At 37.1% G+C, this 20,063-nt stretch overlaps 1 long non-coding RNA gene across 2 annotated transcripts in view; it reads right to left on the bottom strand.

Annotated features, from left to right (window-relative positions):
• Positions 1-4,219: 4,219 nt before the first annotated feature.
• LOC109552810 (uncharacterized) overlaps positions 4,220-20,063 on the bottom strand; it is a 98,203-nt gene continuing 82,359 nt past the window's right edge. For both annotated transcript variants that reach the window (XR_012325038.1, XR_012325037.1), the window contains exon 5: positions 4,220-4,480. This is a non-coding gene — a long non-coding RNA (uncharacterized lncRNA). The remainder of the gene's footprint in view (positions 4,481-20,063) is intronic.

Below are 20,063 nucleotides of genomic sequence, written 5' to 3'. Positions count from 1 at the left end.
TAACCAGTCACCCAAGCTAGGCACTTCAGAGTTTTCCTCATCATCTCCAACTCCTCAACCCCTAACAATCTGTTCTCAAGTCTTACACATTCTAAATCTAAAATGCTTCTTCAATTCTCATTGCCCTACATCAGTCCTTCAACATCCTTTACTTGAATTACTTCAGTGAACATCTAACTTGTCCTCTTAACTCAAGTCTCTGTTCCTCAATCAATTCTCCTTGCTTCCCTGCAAACAATTTATATTGGTACCTCGAATTTTTTTCTAATCATGGACTGGATAAAGAAGATTTCCCTTTACATGATACCAATAAGATTTAAAAACCACTCACTTCATCTCAGACTTCTCAAACTATAAATTTCAGAATTCCAATTGTTGAGTACAAATGAGTACAGGTTCTGTTCCAAGGACCAAAGAAAATGTGTTCGTTGTGGAGGAGGGGAATAGGAATCGAAATCATCACATTACATCTAAGTCAAAAATATTCATCTTAAGTATGGCAGAAAGCACAGAGGGACTAAATATAAATATTTTATGAGGCCGTTGACATGTCTAAAATTTCCCCACTACCAGTAAACTCTACTACCAGTCTTTTTATAAATGTATTTTTAAGAAATTTTATTCAAATGAATAAATGAAATTTTATTCAAATGAATAGTGACTAGTTCTCCCATTTTAATACTCCATCATAATTTTGCTAATAGTTGTGTTTATGTATCAAAAACTCATCTTAGTTAGCACAGTTAATAAACAAAACAAAATATCATCATAATATTAAACTTTCAAAATCAAAGCAAGCAGATACCTTCCAGATAATTTATGTTTTCCCTCACCACAGAAGGAATGCTATGCACTTATCGCCATGGACTTTTCACCATTTCCTACACCAAAAACTCCATAGAAAATCCTGGTCTCTGTATATTTGCTTATACTATTCTCTCTTCTTAGAATTTACTTTTACTCCGGCTGTGACTGACATAATCCTACCTACCTAGTAAAGCTAGCTATAATTTGGAGCCCTTGCTGATGGACCAGACATAATTAATTTTATCTTCTTGGGGCTGCCAAGATATTTTAGTCATTCCACCAGTATGACATTTAGACCTAGAACACAAGATATTAATCCAGTGTTCAGAGACTGTCCTTGGGATATTTTAAATTTGAAGTGAAAACCTCCTAGGTCTGGGGAACCTACTGCTCCTGAGGATTGGTACTCATAGCATGGATAAGTTCTCTAAGGCCAACTGGTAACTCAGGGGCAGTGACAATTCACACAAGGGAGGGTTAAGGTCCTTGCCTATGTTTTGATAGCAAAAAAGAGAATGATTTCCAAGACTAAAAAAGACAAAGGTGTGAATACACTGACTTATGTGGGATAAATCACATCAACTTTGAAATGAAACTAAAAGGAGAAACAAAATAATATATCACACACAAAATATGCACAACACTTAATATGTATTGTGTAATATGTAATATCTAATTCATAACATGCAATTAAAATTATATTTATATATAATTGTTTATAACTGTATAATATTATATATAACATACAACATATATGATATAAACATCCTTAAAATTATTGTTTTAATAAACTGCACTTTATCATTGAAGCTGCTGAAGCACAGAGAGGATCAGCAACATGCCCAACATCAAATGTCTAATAACTGGCAGAGCCACCATTGAAGTCAGACTTTCTGACACTAAAGTTTTAACGTTCCCTTCGTCATACTACGCTGTCACCAATACGCAGTTTATGCCCATGAATTAGGCACAGACAGATGTGGATATGTTTTCAAGAGCAATCAAAGTAAGATGGACAGTTGCAGCAACTCACTGCAAAGCAAGAAACAGTTTGGGCATCACATGACACTAAGATTAAAGCACATGACTGATCCCTGATCAGGGAAATGTGCAAGACTGAGATAATTGGTTTTCCCAGCTCTTCATCCAAAACCAAGTAAAATTCACCAGTGGGCACTAAGTGGTAAAGAGGTAGATGCTTGTCAGAAGAAGTCACTGAAGTAAATAGCTTATACGGCATGGAGGTTACCTCTAATACACAAAGCACTAGAGTTTTGAGGTAAAAAACAATTTACATTGACACCTATGCTACCAACTTGATCAAAAAAGAGGTTTGGAAGGCTGCTACTGTCAAAGAGAAAAATATGCTTTTTTTGTTTCCTAAAGAAAACATTAGATGTTATTATGGCATAAAAAATAGTTAATTTAAAACAGCACAAAAGCTGAAATTGTTATGCAAGACATGGCTGATTTTGATCCTACTCTAGTTCTGCATCTATGCACAATTTGACACAGCAAACAAGATAACAAGAAGCTCAGAATGATAATAATAATAATAATAATAATAGTGAATATTCTGACCTTTTGGGTTTAACCCAAACTTTAAGGCACAATAATCATAATTAAACTGTCAACACATCATACAACTAATTTGTAAACTACAATAGTAAAAATAAGAGAGTAAAGGCAAGATGCATGCAATTTAGGGAGATGCAATAGTGCAGAGTAAAAATATAGCAAAATACATAAATCGGGTGAAAAAAATCAAAAGAAGAGAAGAATCTCCGTGAATGTCAAATCTGCTAGAGTATTCCTAGATTGTAAAATCAGAAATGTCATATAAGTTTGGGATACCTATTGAGGTATTCTAAAATAAAGAGCTAAATCCCTGCTTGGCAATGGCTAGAAACAAATTTAAAATAAAGAATTCTGATATTTACTTTCCCAAACTTTTCTGTGAGGAAGATGACATTATTCTATACTCATTTACATAGCAGCTCTAAACATTTTAGCCTACAAGAAATAGTTTTACCTATAAGAAATGATGTAAGATATACACACCCTGTCTGACAAACATGGTCCTTAGCTTCTGGAAGTCCTATAATCCCTCTGCTGAAGAAGAGTACATGAGAGAATAGCAGGATAGGTAAGTCACACAAATGGAAAATCTACTCCCTGCTCCAGGCAGAGAACAGGGTGAGCTTCTGCTGCACCTTGAAATAAGCACCATGAGAAACCATTTTTAGAATAGAATCTCCATGCTCTCTAATAGGCTGCTAAGAACTAGTCACACTCAGTTTTATAAAGAGGAGAGAAAGTCTGTGAAAGAGAATGAGTCTAAGCATATAAATCTATACATTTTAATATTGCGCATGTCACTTAGGTTATGGCTAAGTGGAATCATCTGCCCTCTCATACCACACGTCACTTCTTAGCACACTCCATTCATTTCTGTGGTCAGAAAATGGCTTTTGAAAATGGCATGAAACATTTAGAAAGCAACTTACCTACTACACAGATATTTTGTTAGGGCACATTGCCAGCTACCAGACACAGACACAATTTTCAGGGTCATTTCCATGGTCAAGGGAGTTAGCAACTACATGGAGACCCAAGAGGAAGTTGGCTAATTAAACTGATATCTAACAAGCCATCTTCTGTAAAATGAAGACATCCAGCTGTCATGGCAAAATGTCCCACCAATGTGTATTGTCTTTCTTGAAGTCAGGTCTTTCCTTAACTTACCTTTTTGACGGCTATTACCACAACTTTGGAACATCATGTGGCAAGGCAGAATAGCGCACTTGTTGGTTAAGAGTGAGCTCTGGAGTTAAGAATGCCTCGGTTCAAATCAGGGCTCAAGCATTCCAATTTAGAGCTGCAATATCGTTCAATACCTCTAACTCTCAGCTTCTTTGTTTTTTTTATTTTTGCTTTAATCTCTGGAAGAGGGATAATAATATCTGTCTCTTAAGGTTGGTCTAACAATGAATTTTTAAAAATCTATGTGGAATGCTTAGCATCTTGCCTGAAATAAGTGCTTAATAAAGGTTCATTGTTTTTATTACTCTTGTTCACAAAAAGACTCCAGCTCTCAAAATATACTTGGCCTAAAATCCATCATCATTACCAAATATTAACTCAACTTCTATCATATACTAAGCACTCTATCAGGCTCAGGGTCTTCTCATGCATTTCCACAGGGAACAAATAAAAAACTGCCCTTAGGGATATTTAGAGTCTAGTGCACTACCTGTCCAGGGTCTCTTCAATGACCTTAGAAACAAAGCAGAACAAAACAGAGTTCCAAAAATATCAGCTGACCCATTTCTGTGCATGAATATCAACATTAATACATTCACCTGGTTTTTTTTAAAAAGGAAAAAGAAAACTGTGCTTAAAATAAGACATCAGTTGATTCAAACATACCACAAGTCTTCATTTCCCTTCTTGCTGATTTTCTGGTGACGGAAAGCTTGTACACAGTGCTCCCAGGATGTGAGATATGTCCTAAGCCGTATAATTTTTTTTTAATTTTTATTTTATATTGGAGTACAGTTGATTAACAGTGTTGTGTTAGTTTCAAGTGTACAGCAAAGTGATTCAGTTGTACATATACAAAGCCGTAGAATTTTGATGTTTGCTGCTCTTGCTGAGTTGATCATTGAGTTATCTGAAAAAATTATTTAGAAGATATTTAATATTTAACATGTCTTAACAAGTCCGCTATTCTAAGGATTTCATGGGTTACTGAGCTACAAGTCTTTCATTGTCTTTCTCCTTTTACCATACATATCAAATACATGGCAACATCTGATAATTTTAAGTTATCATTACTAAACAGTCACTTGGTACTCTATGCATCCAACCACAATATAAAGTTTCATCATACAATGTTACCTTGGTGGAAATTAGTTGAAATAAACTGGTCTCTCTCAGACTTTATTACCTAGATTATAACATTCATTTCTCTGACCAGAGAAAAATAGGTCCAGCAATTCAACCCCCAGAGTCATCACTTAGTTTTTATTGTCTGATAATCATATGGAGAAAGAACACAAATATACAAGAAAGATCATTAGGATGAATGGAAATATAATGAAAATTCCAAATGAGAAGTAAGGCAATAAATCCTATAGAGATTTCAAGGACAGCACGATCTCAAGTAATGTTTGAAAAGGAAAAAAATCTTATGTTTGCTAGGAGGCAAACTCAATCTCTTCTTAGCTTGTTTGGTCAGCAAGTTTAGTCAAGTATCATAGACACTCTATGAGTTAGTATGATTTAAGAAAACCCATAGAAATGTTATCTGGCATCTAAAGCTACAACAGATGGCACACCTAACTATATGAGCATTAATGTGAGCTGATATATGCTTGCAGGAAATCAGTGTTATAAAGTGGTTTACCCACAGGAGGCCTTCCAACGTTGTAATGCTTCACGTAGGCTTATTTCTTTTGGAAGTAAAACATGATTTTTCTATACTTTCTATGAAGCAGCAACACCCTTTCCTTAAAAGTTAAGGACTTAGTTTTTGACTATATATATATATATATATATATATATATATATATATATATATATTTACTTAGCAAAAAATACAAATATTATATCTTGGATCTTTATTTTCCGCCTCAAATATCCCCTTAAACCTAGCTCTTCATTCTACCACTCTTCAACTGATCATTCACAAAAGGAAAAGTCTCCTTTCCCAAAAAGCAGTTTGACATTTATATTCATATCTTTTCATCTCCCTTAAGGACCCAGATCTGTTTACAGGCATCTCATTTAAGAAGCATTCTGATATGATGTGGAAGGAATTAAGAATGAAGGAAATTGATCTGATCTAATCTGATGCAACATAAGCCAAGTGGTTTATTATAGACAAATTCCCTCAACTGTGAGTTGTTGCCCACTAAAGGAAGTTTCATATACATGATTACATGGATGGGGAGACGTGAAAGTCTGGCAGACATAGCCACCACAACATTAATTTTCTTTTTCCATAAACAGTATTTCATACCCCTCCAACCAGGTTCATTCAGAAGAAGTCATTCAAACGTAAATTACAAAAATATCCTAATATGTATGTGATGAAGTTAACCACCTGCATTTGGAGATTTATGGGAGGTTAAGAAGTCAGACTTTAAAGATATCAACCACAGGGACCCATCAATCTCCAACCCTTTACTCCTCAGATGGAAATAGCTTCGACCATAAATATTGAGACATAGTCTCTAAAATGTCTCAGTTAAATGGTACAAGAGATGAAAAAAGTGAAGACATTTCCAGCCAAAGACATGGCTTCTCTAGTTTTTACCTATTTGAATATGGATTAATGAGTTGTCATTGTGAATTCTTTGCAAGTCACATTATATATTGATTTATTTCAATAGCAAATTATGGGAACATGGCAGTCAGGAGTCCTGAGTAAATGGGAGAGCTCCAGACATTAGGTTAGACCAGAACTACTTAAAGTGGGAGCTGTGGACCTGTGTGGTCCATGTAAAGAAAGTTTAGAAAGAGAGAGTTAATGCCTATAACTTTTTTTTTTTTTTTTGCGGTACGCGGGCCTCTCAATGTTGTGGCCTCTCCCGTTGCAGAGCACAGGCTCCAGATGCGCAGGCTCAGCAGCCACAGCTCAGGGGCCCAGCCGCTTCGCGGCATGTGGGATCTTCCCGGACCGGGGCACGAACCCGTGTCCCCTGCATCAGCAGGCGGACCCTCAACCACTGCGCCACCAGGGAAGCCCTTAAGTGTTAATTTAATATTTATATTAGGTGCTATGTCAGTTTTCATCAACATATACAACATATACATATTCATTCAGTCTTCAGCAAACATTTAATGATCATCTTCCATGTGCCAGACATTGTGTCAAGGTCCTCATCTGTCAAGTTATTTTACAGTGTGAAATATTAACAATGAAAAAGGGCATTATGATTTATGTAGTAGTAGATTATTATTATTCCCATTTTGTAGATGAGGAAACTAATTCTTCAAGAGGACTGTGCGAGGTCACTCGGGTAGGAATTAGTGGAGTACGGATTAAAATCCAAGTCCTATGACAAAAAACAAGCAGATCTCACAGTTTAGAAACAAGCCTGTGTGCAATTAAGCCTCCCCCATCCCCATAGAAGTGATATTCCTCAATACATGCTGGCTTTTCAAGTTAGAGAGAGCAGAATAAAACTTATTGTTGCAATATAAGGTTCAGGTGAGCATGGCTGCAAACTTCTCAGCACATAGTCTGCAGAGCAGCAACATGGACATTACCTGGGAGCTTGTTAGGCTTCAACCCAGGTGCTCTGCATCGGAATTTGTGTTTTAACATGATACCCAGGGGATTCAGAGGCATATTAAGTCTTAAGAGGCATTGGCCTGCAACCCTGATAGCAACCCTCATTTTCAATCTGTTTTGATTCTCAAGTCTCAGTTTACCAATTCTCTCATCTCTTTTAGAGATTTGAAGTTAGAGTTACATAGGCCTGAGTTCTCTACAAACTTGCATAACCTCCCTCATTTAAACTTTGTCCATGTATAAATGAGGATAGTAACTCTTACTTTCAAGGGTTATTATGAAAATTAACAGAAAGTGTGTATACATTTCTTTATACACATAGTAGGTACCCAGTAAGTATGAATTCACTCACGTCACCATCAACCACAATCCTCACACCCTCCGTTATAACACACCTCAGCTCAGTCCTCGCTTCCATCTTTGTTCTAGCCCTAGTTCTAGCTCTCCCTTGCTGATACTTCCTGCCTCCTTTCCCATCTTCAGTGGAGTTCCCTATGTGTCTCGGTGTGGTCCAGCGTTCTTAATCCTCTTCAGGTGACATCCTAGGGTCACAGATTTGCAGCTCGTGTGCAAAGGTGCTGCAAGACGATTAGCTAGCAAAACTCACTTCGTTTATTTGGTGAGTTTTCATGCCTCCTGGTGAAGCACTGTACGCTCAATTTGACCACAAACCTTTAAACACCCTTTGTCTTAACACTGGTCACATTCTCAGCAGTATATTTCTTGTCATACCCCTGCATGCTTTTGAGTTTGTGAGTTTTTACACCCCAACTCCTTTAGCTTTTATCCTTATTTACTATTGAAGAAGAGAAGGGCAAACAGTTTAACCTATTAACTAGTGACAGACAGAGGCCCCTTTACTTAGACAGACACATACCCTATTCCCCAACCCATGAGTCTCTTGGTATGTGGTCCTCTGCTGCCCCCTAAGGGCCTCTGCTCACTTTACCCACTGGCCTTGATTCACAGCCATTCAAAACCATTAAGAATACCTGTTCTGATTTTAGTACATGGAGTGCATTGTATGGAGTGTACACAAGTATAATTATAAAGTTTCACATTGTAAAGGATGTATTTGAAGTATAAAATATACTCCTCAACTGAAAGTGCTCCTTTTATGAGGTCCTTCCCATAGTACTAATCCTACTCTTGAAACATCATTACCTGTCCATTTATGGTCCCCATTGAATGGACAACACAGTCAGAGTAACATAATTCAGCCTGGGAATGAGCTAAGGCCTCCAAGAAGAATGGGACCACAATAAGATAACACTACATGCCCATTACAGTGGTAAATTTTTAAAAGAAACTGACAAGGCCAAGTCTTGGAGAGGGTAAAGAACAACTGGAAATCTCATATATTGCTATAAGAAATGGTACAGTTTCTTTGGGAAATAGTTTGGCACTTTCTAATGAAGCTAAATATGCAGTTATCATATTCCATATCTAGGTGTTAACCCAAGAGAAATAAAAATATATGCCGACACAAAGATCTGTAAACAAATGTCCAAACAGCTTTATTCAGAACTTGCCAAAGCAACTCAGTATCCTACAATAGGTAATTTGTGGCATATGCATGCAGTGAAATACTAGTCATCAAGAGAAAGGAGTGAACTATTGAAACAGATAAGTTAAATGCATGTGAAAAGCACTTAGCTAAGCCAAGGGAGCTACAAACAAAAGCGTACGTGCTGTTTGAGTCCATTTAATGAGATCCTAAAAATGGCAAATCTAATATATAGGACACAGATCAGTGGTTACATGGTCCAAGGTGGAATGGATTGAGTGGGAAGGAACATAAGAGACTTTTGGAAGGTGATAGATATGTTCTATATCCTGACTGTGATGGTGTTTACGCAGGGGTTTAAATGTGTCAAAATTACATTAATGTACACTTAAAGAGGGGTGCATTTTATTAAGTCAATAAAATTGACTTAAAACAAGCAAACAAATATGTAGATAAGTACTTAGTGATTTAAAATGTCATAATCGACAATGCATGAGCTACATACACATGATGAAGTTGCTTTGGCTTGCTTACCTCTCTGGAGCCCCTTTTAATTGAATTCTAATAGCAAAACACATTGACATGTCTCAACAGCATTACGAAGGACTAAAAATCAATTTTCAATTTTTTTTCACTCATGTGTGATACAGAGCATTAGTGTCCTATCTAAAAAATATTTAGTTCAGTCTAATTATTTCAGAATATTTTGTGAACCTTTAGGCAGATATCACTCCATCTAATAAAGAGCCTAGTTGAGTCATCACAAAAGTGAAAACAATAACAAATTAATGTGACAGAATGCAAAAGAGGCTGTACTAATGATCAGTGTTAACACAACCACCAAACAGCTGCTCAGCTCTTCCCAGAATCAGCCTTACCCTTGACTACATCTTCTTAAGCCTTTCTCTTCTGGCTTTGGACCATCTGTCATTTGGCAGATAAGCCATATTCTGAGACATCTATATAGAACCACCATTCTCAAACTCTGTGAATACACACTAATTCTAGGCAAGACCATGCTGGTCTATTTTAACATTTTTGTTTTCCTTAGTTTCATTTAAAACCCTGTCACACAAGGGAGAAACTTAGAAAATTTCAGTGGCAAAATGCAGCATAATTGCCTCTGGGAAGTTCCCCTTACCTTCTGCAAGCTTTTGGTAGCAATTCAATAAATTGTCAAGCCTTGCAAAGAAAGAAAATACAATTTCCTCTAGTCAATAATGAAGATTCACTGGGGATTCAGCTAATTCTGAAGTCTCACAGATTTTGAGCATCTGTAGGATTTTTCTCCTTAGCTGCCTTTCAATCTCAGTCCTGAATATAATATTTTAATTAGTTCTGACCATATTCAGTTATCATTCTCTTACTTTCCAGACTTCATGTATCACTTATGAGAAATGAAAACAAAAAATTGTCTTTCTTGGTCTTTGAAATAGCCCAGAGCACCTAGTCAATTTCTAAAGCTATTTTTCTCAGCTGAGTAGGGGAAGAAAACGAAATGGAACCAGCTTGCTGAGCTAAATAGAAAAAGTTCAGAACTGAGGTGAAGAGCTAAATTATCATTTCCAGTACATCACATCAACAAGTTCATACACAGCCCAGGAAATTCTACACTCTAAACCCTTCTACTGAACACCCACTGAATACATCATCTAAGGTGAGGTAAGAAATACGGAGGCAATGTTATCTTCATATCTGACTATTCCCAGGAGTCTATTTTGTTTAAACCATGTTTATCAGCTTATTACTCTCTTGACAAGCTATCTGGTTTGTACTTAGATCAGTCAAAATACTTGATTTAAAATATAAAATGAGAAGCACTCTTATATATCATAAAACCAATTTAGTTTTAATTTAGAAATAAAAATAGACCCTAGTGCAACCCACTGTTTATTCTTCTACTTGAACATGTTTTTATATTTCAGGAGAGAAAGACTACTTTTCTCTCTGTACAAAAGCAAACATTTGAAAGGACCACAGGGTAGTATGCAGGAGGTTCTCAAAACAGGAAAATTCCTTTCTTTCCTCTGCTGTTTCATCCCTTCCCATTTTCAGTTTGGAGCATTGACTGGTGACTTATCCTTATGCCTAAGAATCAGTAGATATAAAACTAAGGGATAAGAGTTGTGCTGTAAAAATGAACACTTAGGCAGAGTGTGGTGCTCCCATCACTGGAGATCAGTCACAGCTTTGATTTATTTGCAGCTCCTGGCACACTAACCACCTGCACAGCTAGTAAACAGGACAGCTAGCCAAAGATCAGGCAGTTCACGTGTTAGAATGCTTTGCTTACCAAGAAAGCACCTACTATATTTGCAAGAACCTTTACACAAAAACAAACACAGTGCAACCGAAGGCAGTGCATTTTTTTTTTTTTTTTTTTTTTTTTTTGGGGTACGCGGGCCTCTCACTGCCGTGGCCTCTCCAGTTGCGGAGCACAGGCTCCGGACGCGCAGGCTCAGCAGCCATGGCTCACGGGCCTAGCCACTCTGTGGCATGTGGGATCTTCCCGGACCGGGGCAAGAACCCGTGTCCCCTGCATCGGCAGGAGGACTCTCAACCACTGCGCCACCAGGGAAGGCCGGCAGTGTATATTTTAACTACAGCTCCTCCGAAGAACACTATTTCCACTAAACATCCAAACAGATTAATATTGCTGCAAGCAAGCACTTGGCAGAACTGTAATGGTAGGCACTGGTGGCCTCACCATCAGAAAAATATAAAGACTAACATAGCCTAACCCTGTTGCCTCCTGCTAGTCCTTCTCTTGCTCCTTTCTTTTCTAAAGACCAAGTAAGGAAAAGTCAAAATAAGAGTAATATTTTTCTTTACTGATGGAAATAGAGTTTTATGAATACAGTTTCACACCATGCCCCCCAAACCTGTATTTGGGATCCTCTTATAAATAGAACAAGTCTCCATTCCAGTTTTCAACATTGCCCCAATTAAACACACACGCGCATACTCATACACACCGAAAATGTATACACAATTTTCAGGGAACCTTAGATATCCACAGCATATACTTAGATCAATTCAAATCCACGTGCAACCATGTATTTGGCCTGTCAAGGTATGTTCACATTTGGAAACAGTTATGATAAGCAAAGATTATATTTACCTTTGAGCTTTTGACCCTGTCATCACAAACGTGACAGATGAGGCACAGAGGACTCCCCCCTACCTTACTGCCCACAGTGAGTACTAAATATTTAGAATGAAACTAGAGAATCCCCAGCCCTAAGTTAGCAAGCAAACAAAGCAATTACAAACAAAAATCAAGAAACCTCAGCTGACTCTAATCCTACAGTTCAGAGATGACTTCTGGTGCCATTTTCAACCCATACAGGAGCAAGATCACAGTAAAGTGAGTGCTGTTAATTCTCTTTAGTAAAGCTATTTCCTTATTTCTTATGAGAATAAGTTTTAGGGAACAAAATTTGATAAAGAGCCCAAAACTAGTCAGAGTCAAATGATAAGTTTCACCTACAAAGTTACAGAGTATATCTTTCGGTGGTGGTGGTGGTGGTGGTGGTGGTGGTGGTGGTGGTGGTGGTGGTGTGTGTGTGTGTGTGTGTGTGTGTGTGTGTGTGTATACATGCAGTTCTGTACCTGTTTTTCTAAGCTATGACTAAAAGAACAATAACTAAATATGCTTTTCAAGGAATAATTACAAATGATAACTCCATTTCCTTCACTGAGTAGGAACGGGACAAAATTCCAAAGCCATTGTTGGTACTGAAATTGTTCGATTTTGCTTTCTGTTAAGGTTTCCATTATTGTATAATGTTATTAAGTATGAAGAAAAGAATTAAGAAGTGACAGAAGATGAAAATCTCAATCCCTCAAATGAGAGTACCACTCTCTTCATTTCTCCACTGGCACACATGGCTCAAGCCCCTAGTCCCCAGCCTGCTGCTACCCAGGACAAGGACCTTCCCCTGATCTCTGTCCCACCACCCTCAGTTTATTCCCTAAGAGACCACTTCATCATGCAACCTGACTTCTTTATTCTGCCTACTCTAGATTTGCAGGTCCTCTACTTGCAAAGCTTTTCCCACTGTTGATAGCATTTAATCCACGTTTGGAGAAAAGCAGCCTCTTCACGTCCCTCAGTCCGTGTGCAGTTACAGTTTGCAACAGAATATGTCCAGGTGCCTGACATGGATTCAAAAGTGCCCTGGCAGTAGCATCGCTGCACAGAGATGACGATTATATGTCTATTCCCTCTCAGGCACACAAAGAGAGGAGACCACCCACCCCAAACCAGTGCCAGCAGCTAGCTGTCCCTCTGCTTCTTTTCAGACCGCACACAGCTGTCACAGTGCTGCGAGGGAAAGCACAGCTGCCTCAGTTTGACCCACACCTACAGGCTTTTCTTCATTCCCGCTCTCATTTCCATGAGCCCCAACTGCTTGCATCTCTCCTCCGCTTCTATCTGTATTAGAGGAAGTACAAGGCTGTGGGCAGAGTCCCCACTGTCTTCCTGTTTAGATCAGACACGTAAATAAACACATCTGTTTGGCTAGGACACAAGCAAAGCCTTAAATAGTAGCATTGCCTAAAAGATATCACTAAGTTCTGTGAAAGAATTATTACAATCATTCTCACGACGAGGCAGCTCTCATACAGCTAAACAAGACACCATTTCACAAACCCACTTGCCTCATTTTTTGCGTATATGAAAAATGCCGGTACTAGAGAACCACAGAAGGCAAGCAATTGCACGTAACAGCCAAGTAAATCCATGTTCTCAAAACGGGGCACCATGGAGAAAATCACAGTCTTATGAAATAACAACTCTCTCTAAAGCAGATAAAATCCTTTTTAAACATCTGCCTTAGGAAATTCAAGTTGTTTTCATGAATCTCTCTCCTCCCAATCTACTCTGAATTTGTTCATAAAAATGGATGTCAATACTAGATGTATATTTTGTTGTTTGTGAAAAAATATCTCTTGAGGATTGCCTACTATTTTTAGCGACAGATTATTAACCGTTTTCTTAACTACCTTCCTTAAAGGGAAAATTAATGGCCCCTGTTTATTTCTCATGTTTAAAATAAAAGAAACCCTAATCTACACTTATAAAATACCAGCATAATCTACATTTATGTGACACAATTTGTTTATTTAGGTACTTCCCAAATACTGTGAAAAGCTTTTAGCTCTACTTCTCTGTTTTCATGTCCAGGACCCAAGTGCTGTGCTGTCTAGAATAACAAAGACCATTCTCTCTCCTGTAACTGTGCCCATTTTTCAGCCAGCAAGGCAAACAGGCAAGTGCTAATGGCTGGTCTGCAGCGACGGCACTTTGTCACGCCAGGAGTTAGCCACAGGCAGCTCTGGAGCCAGATCAGCCCAGGACATTGCCTTGTACCCTTTCTCAAGTATTAATCACCTTTCTAAAGGTCACGGTGCCTGACATGTGGACAGAAAGGCAGGACTCCACCAGCCAAGCTCCCTAGAGCAGTTCACACTACTGGTGCACTTTGCTTGAGGCTTACATCACTTGCTTACCTTCTCGTACGATGTTACAATCTTCAAATGTTGTACAAGCTGAATCCTACCCCCTTATCCATCTGGAAAACCCACACTCCTGAAGCCCAAGTATCTCTTCCAGGGCAAGCCTTTATTGATGCCACAAGGCTCTGTTTATCTTCCCTTTTTCAATGCAGCCAGCAGATTCTGTATTCACTTCCTTACTTCTGCTAAAGCCCTGACTGATTACACTGCCCTATGGTGACCTATACGCATGTCTAGCCCTGCCTTTGCCCTTAGATTTCTTCTTGGAGTCTAATCTTAATGTGACTCCTCAGGCTGACCTTCCCTGATGGCTCAAAGTTGGTTTTCTCTGTTATACGCTCCCATTCTGTTGTGTTCTCTTCCTTTATATAAAATCACATGTCAGCATTGTACGGTTTCTATTTCCCGGAACCTTACATTCTGTGACTGTAGGGACCTTAACAATCCTGTTCGCAATTGCATCCCTAATGCCTGGGACAGTGCCTGAAATCTATTAGTTCTCAACTGTCTGAAAACATCAGGTGAATAAATAAATGCATAGTAGCTTCTTGAAAGTTGGAACCATATCTTATTCAAATTACTATGCCCAGTCTATCCAAGTCAGTGAGCAGCAATTTTTTGACTCAATGATGAACTCAGTAAATTGTGTGTTATTCATTTATAACTCTACAAATATAGTCAAGTTAAACAAACTTGATTCTCAAGGAAAGTGTGTAACCTAATTTCCTAAAATTTATAAGGATCAGAGAAATGGAAGAGTAGAAGAAAACATTGAGAATTTAGATTTTTAAATACAATTTATTTTTGACTAGTGGTATCTTGAAAATATTGTACTATGCCATAAAAAATTGCTTTGATGTATGTCCAGCAGCTAAACAAAAGTCAATACATATTTATCTATGTTTATTATCATGCATGGAAAAATTAAATCACAGGTAATTCAGAGCAATTCAAACCTTCACTTTAGTTTTGCCTTCAATATTACTTTCTACTCATATTTGCATATTTAAAAAAATAATCAATTAGTCATAGTCAACCTTTATGTGCAGACACCATATTAGGCAATATGTAGAAATGCAAAAGTAACAGGAGGGAGACAGATGGCTCCATGTAATATACATAATAAAGTGTCCTGCTTTGCTCTGCCTTACTTAGATATTATGCATTCAATCTGTAATGCTTTATATTCTTTTGCATAGGTGTGGGGTTTTTCCTCTGATTAGACCTGAATTTCCTTGGCTACAAACACCTTGACTTTTGGTTAACTCCTTTTTATCATCATTTGTCCTTCTTTCTTACTGTATCAACTCATACATTCACTCATCAAATATTTATTGAATGTCTGCTATGTGTCAGTTACTCTGCTAGACCCATGATATAGAGAACAAGATAAAGTCCCCACTCCCGTGAAGCTGTATTGAATGTGTATGTGGGAGGCGGGGTGGAGCAAAGATTAAACAAGTAAACAAACGAATATGAAATACGTTAGCTAGAAAAAAGTGCCATAAAGACTTATATAACAGGTAAAGGGTTACGAACTGGTAAGTATGAGGGTTATTTAAGATGAAATGGCCAAGGAACAATTAAGCAAAAACCTTAATGTACTGAGGAAAGCATTGAAAGATCTGGGTAGAAGAATGTTTTAGGCAGAGAGAACAAAAAGTACTAAGGCTCTGAGGTGGTAATGAGCCCTGTGTGTTCCAACAACATCAGAAAGATGGTGTGGCTGGAGTTGAGTGAGAGTGGGGCAGAGGGGTATAAGATAGGGGTAGCATGAGCCAGATCATGTAAGGCCAGCATAGGCTATGGTAAGCAGTTTAGATTTTATATTTATGCAATGAGAGGCTTATGGAAGGTTTTGAGCAAAGGAGTGACATAATCTGATTTGTCTTTTAAGATTACTCTAGCTGCTCTGTGGCAAATAGGCTATAGGGTTGCAAAAATGGAAGCTAGACCAGTTGGGAGGTATTGCAATGGGCCAGGCAAGACGTGGTAGTGCCTTGGATTGGCACTACCTGGAGGTAATAAGAAGTGATCACATTTTGAACATACTTTGAAAGTAGAGATGGAAGACAAGACTTTCTAAAGGTTTTCATGTTAATTGCGAGGAAATAAGAATTGAGGATGCCTTCTAGGTTATTAGTCTGAAAAGAGGTGAATAGTGATGCAGTTATGAGATGCGGAAGACTAGGGGAGAAGCCTAGAATAGGGCTCCCAAGAGCAGATGCTCCACAAATGCTAATTCGGTAATTAAAAAACAAAAAAGTACAAATTAATACCATTGCAAGCTGTTTATATAAGTGATAATAAGTACATAACTTCAAATTCCAAATCTGTAGCATTTTTAAAAGTAGCAATAGTAATCAGAGCAGGAACAAGGAGAAAATAACATCCCAAGAAAAATCATCTTTAGAACGCATAATTGAAAATCATTTCAGACTACTGCAGGACTTCAGCTTCAAATTTCACAAATTCTAAGAGCTCTAACATTAATTAAAATTGGTTTAAAGCTATTTGTTGAATGATTAACAGTGATTCAATTCATTTATCTCTCACTTATTTAGCAGAAGACATTACTGTTTAGCATAAAAGACTCTCCTACCTCTAGATACTCATGTTTTCAAAGAAGTTAGAACAGACAAGCTACATCATCTTTATTCATTGTCACGATAGTAATCAGCTGAGAACTTTCAACTTGACCTCTGTGTAGCACTCAGAATAGATAAAGATTGGTTGCTACGATATCTTAATAACATAAATATCCATTCCATCAAGCCAGGCTCTTGAAATTCATCTTAGAGTTTAATAGTGAAGTACCCGCTCCTTAATTGGTAAGGTTTGATTAATATGTCCTTTCTTACATCCACATGGCCCATTTGCAGTAGGTTAAACTTGTTTCATTTTTCAAGTTACAACAGTTTAGGGATTTCTGCTTCCCTTTTATCTCTGATGTAAAGTATTACACCTAAGGAATGTGCACTAAATCTGTTTTTACTAATATTCTAGCTGCTTAAATTCAAGGCTCTAGACATGTAATAAAGAGTTATTTCTTGATGGTTTTATAAAGATCCAAAGACTAGACACTAGGGCAAGAAGCATCATTCCATTTGTATAGAATTTTTGAGGAAGGGAAATAGGGGGAATGTTCTTTTGTTATTTATCACCTAAAATTTGAAATTTTTGCCATTACACCACTCAGTAAGCCCTAAGGATAGCTTCCAGTTGGTCTGAGTTACAATAATCTTGTGAAGATTTACTGCTGAGTTTCATGTTATTATAAATGAAGGAAATTCTACTCACAGTCCAAATGTCAAATGCAGCTTCACACAGGGTCAGGCAACAACACTGTGCCACGGGCTTTTATCATAAATCAGACACTCTGGAACAAATTCGGAGCTCTGACTTCCCAAGTTTCCATGTAATATTCTGCACTGTTTTTTCATTTGAACACATGGAGGCCAGCTGTAAATCATACACTAACCTAAAAACTAGGAGACTATTTTTTTTTTTCTCCCTGGAATAAAAACTAAGTAAATGGCTGATTCAGGAAAATACTACTATTGGCAGGAAGTGGAGCACCCTTAGAGGACAGGCAGAAGCACATTCAATCCCTGGCCATTTAACAAGATCTGCCAATTCTATGTCATATCTGTTCCCACAAGACTCCTGTCCCAAATTGCGCCATGTATTTGCTTTCGTTTTATTCCAAGTGGAGAGTTCGTTTTCTTTTCTATAACTACTGACTGGCCATTCCATATGTAACTTGCATAATCATCTCTATAGGCCATGGAGAAATATTGTTTGTATCAGTAAGAATCCCTATTATTTTTTTTAGTCTTTCCCTATCAAACCAGCATTCCTCTTCTGCTGGGATTGTCTCACCCTTTATAGATAGTCCTATGTAATGGATTTCAAAATGTCTTTAACTTGGTTCTCTTCTGCAGTGTCTCTTTAGCCCTGATAAACCCTTGGCATGTTTGCCCAACGTGGCCACGGAACACCGTGCACTGTATTCCCCACGCAGTGATGTACACAAAGGAGGGACCCTCATTCTTGACCTCAAATGGTGCATCCTGGAATGGGGTTGTGCGTGCCTGTAGCAAGGAGTGTTTTTTCCTTATTCACACAACGGGCTAGCAACACCTCTGTTTTTGCCCCACAAAAGTCACGTGCCCTTGACTCTGCCACAGCAGGCAATTCTAACCAGCTTCTGCTCCGTAGACTCTTTCAGGCTAAAGTCTGGTACCTGCATCTGTGCGTCAAAACCTCCGGGGTACACAGTCAAGTTCTCCCAATATCTTTGAAACCATATCCAACTCTGAAACCATGAAAAACTGGGTCCTACCTTAATGTGAATGGTGAATATAATGCATCAAAATCTTAAATAAAATATAGTATTAACCAATCAAATCCAGCTGTATATTTAAAATTAATATTCTTTGCGTTTGTTCCAGGAATATATAGGTTACATATAGGTATGTATCAATAAAGTTCATAACATAAACAGATCAACTAAGAAAAAAACAACTCAATTTATAGTACATTGAAAAAAGGCATTTGATAAAATTTACCATCCACTCTTAAAGGAAAAATCTCTTAAAAACATGAATAGAAAGATGTATATTAAAATCAATCACAGTTTTTCCAGCCAGCCTCATACTTGAGCATTGCATGCTTGCCCATTAATGCCAGATAATAGTATTAGTATGCCCAAAGTAATAATCATTCTCTCTACAAATAATGCACATATGATTACTCTGAATCAGCCAGTCAGTGCAATTAAATAAGAAAATGAAATATAAGTGAAAAGTACTGAAATAGAGGAAAACACTTAAATATATTTGTCTATCTAGAAAAAAAAATAAATGAATCAACTAAGAAGCCATTGGAAATAGAAAGTAAAGTCAGTAAAATGGACAACTAAGCTAAAAAATTAATGTTTCCAAAATTTTAACATGCAAAGAAAAATATTTCACATAAAATAGTAACAAGAAATGCAAAGGAACTACCGAGGAAATTAACTTCACAAGACGTTAGATCGCTTACTTGAATAAAATTATAAAATTTTAGTCAGAAGCATAGGAGCAAAATGAATATGTGGAAAACATACAGATTATGAGATAGAAAGGAACTTTTAAAGAAAAATAGAAATTCTCCAAATTAAGCTATAGATTTATTTCAGTTTCAGTCAGAATACTGAACATTTTTTCAGTGAATTGATAAAAATTATGCTAAAGTTCACTGGATATCCAGGAAAATTATGAAAAAGAAGAATGAGAGAGGACTTGCCCTTTCAGAATCTAAAATGTAGTGAAAATTTGTCATAATTGAGTAATTTTGGTGTTTTTGAAATAATCAATAACACAAATACATAAAAATTGGTGGATAAAGATGGCTTTTCAAGTTGACACAGGAAAGATAAATAATTTAATAAATGGAATTGGGACAATGGTTGAGTAATATGGGGAAAAAAAATTAGGTAGATTCCTGCTTCATCCTTACCTTAAAATTGGCTGGAAATAAAGATTAAATTTAAAAGCAAAATCATAAAGTGCTATAAGCATATAGAGATGATATTTATACGTCTGGTATAATGCATTATATAATTTTATATTATATTACATTATAAATGCAAAAATATAAACATGACATAAAAATTAATAATCATAAAAAATATATTTGACCTCACATAAATTTAAAACGTTTGTTTTAGACACCTATTGAAAATTACAGCGTTGATATATACGCAAGCAAAGATGATGTGCATCTATAGCATGATCTCATTTTGGAAAAAAGTCAATAATTATATGTTTGAATAACATGACTACATTATACACTCACAAAGTTGGATGTTTAAAAACATAATGCTTTTTTGTCTTGAAGTGAATTTATTTTCTAAATCTGGATCGCCAACTCACCAGCCTT

This window comes from Tursiops truncatus, chromosome 12 (assembly GCF_011762595.2).
Source record: "Tursiops truncatus isolate mTurTru1 chromosome 12, mTurTru1.mat.Y, whole genome shotgun sequence".
Classification (NCBI taxonomy): Eukaryota; Metazoa; Chordata; class Mammalia; order Artiodactyla; family Delphinidae; genus Tursiops; species Tursiops truncatus.
Note: the sequence above shows the minus strand (reverse complement) of the source record. Positions and strands in the feature narration are given on the sequence as shown.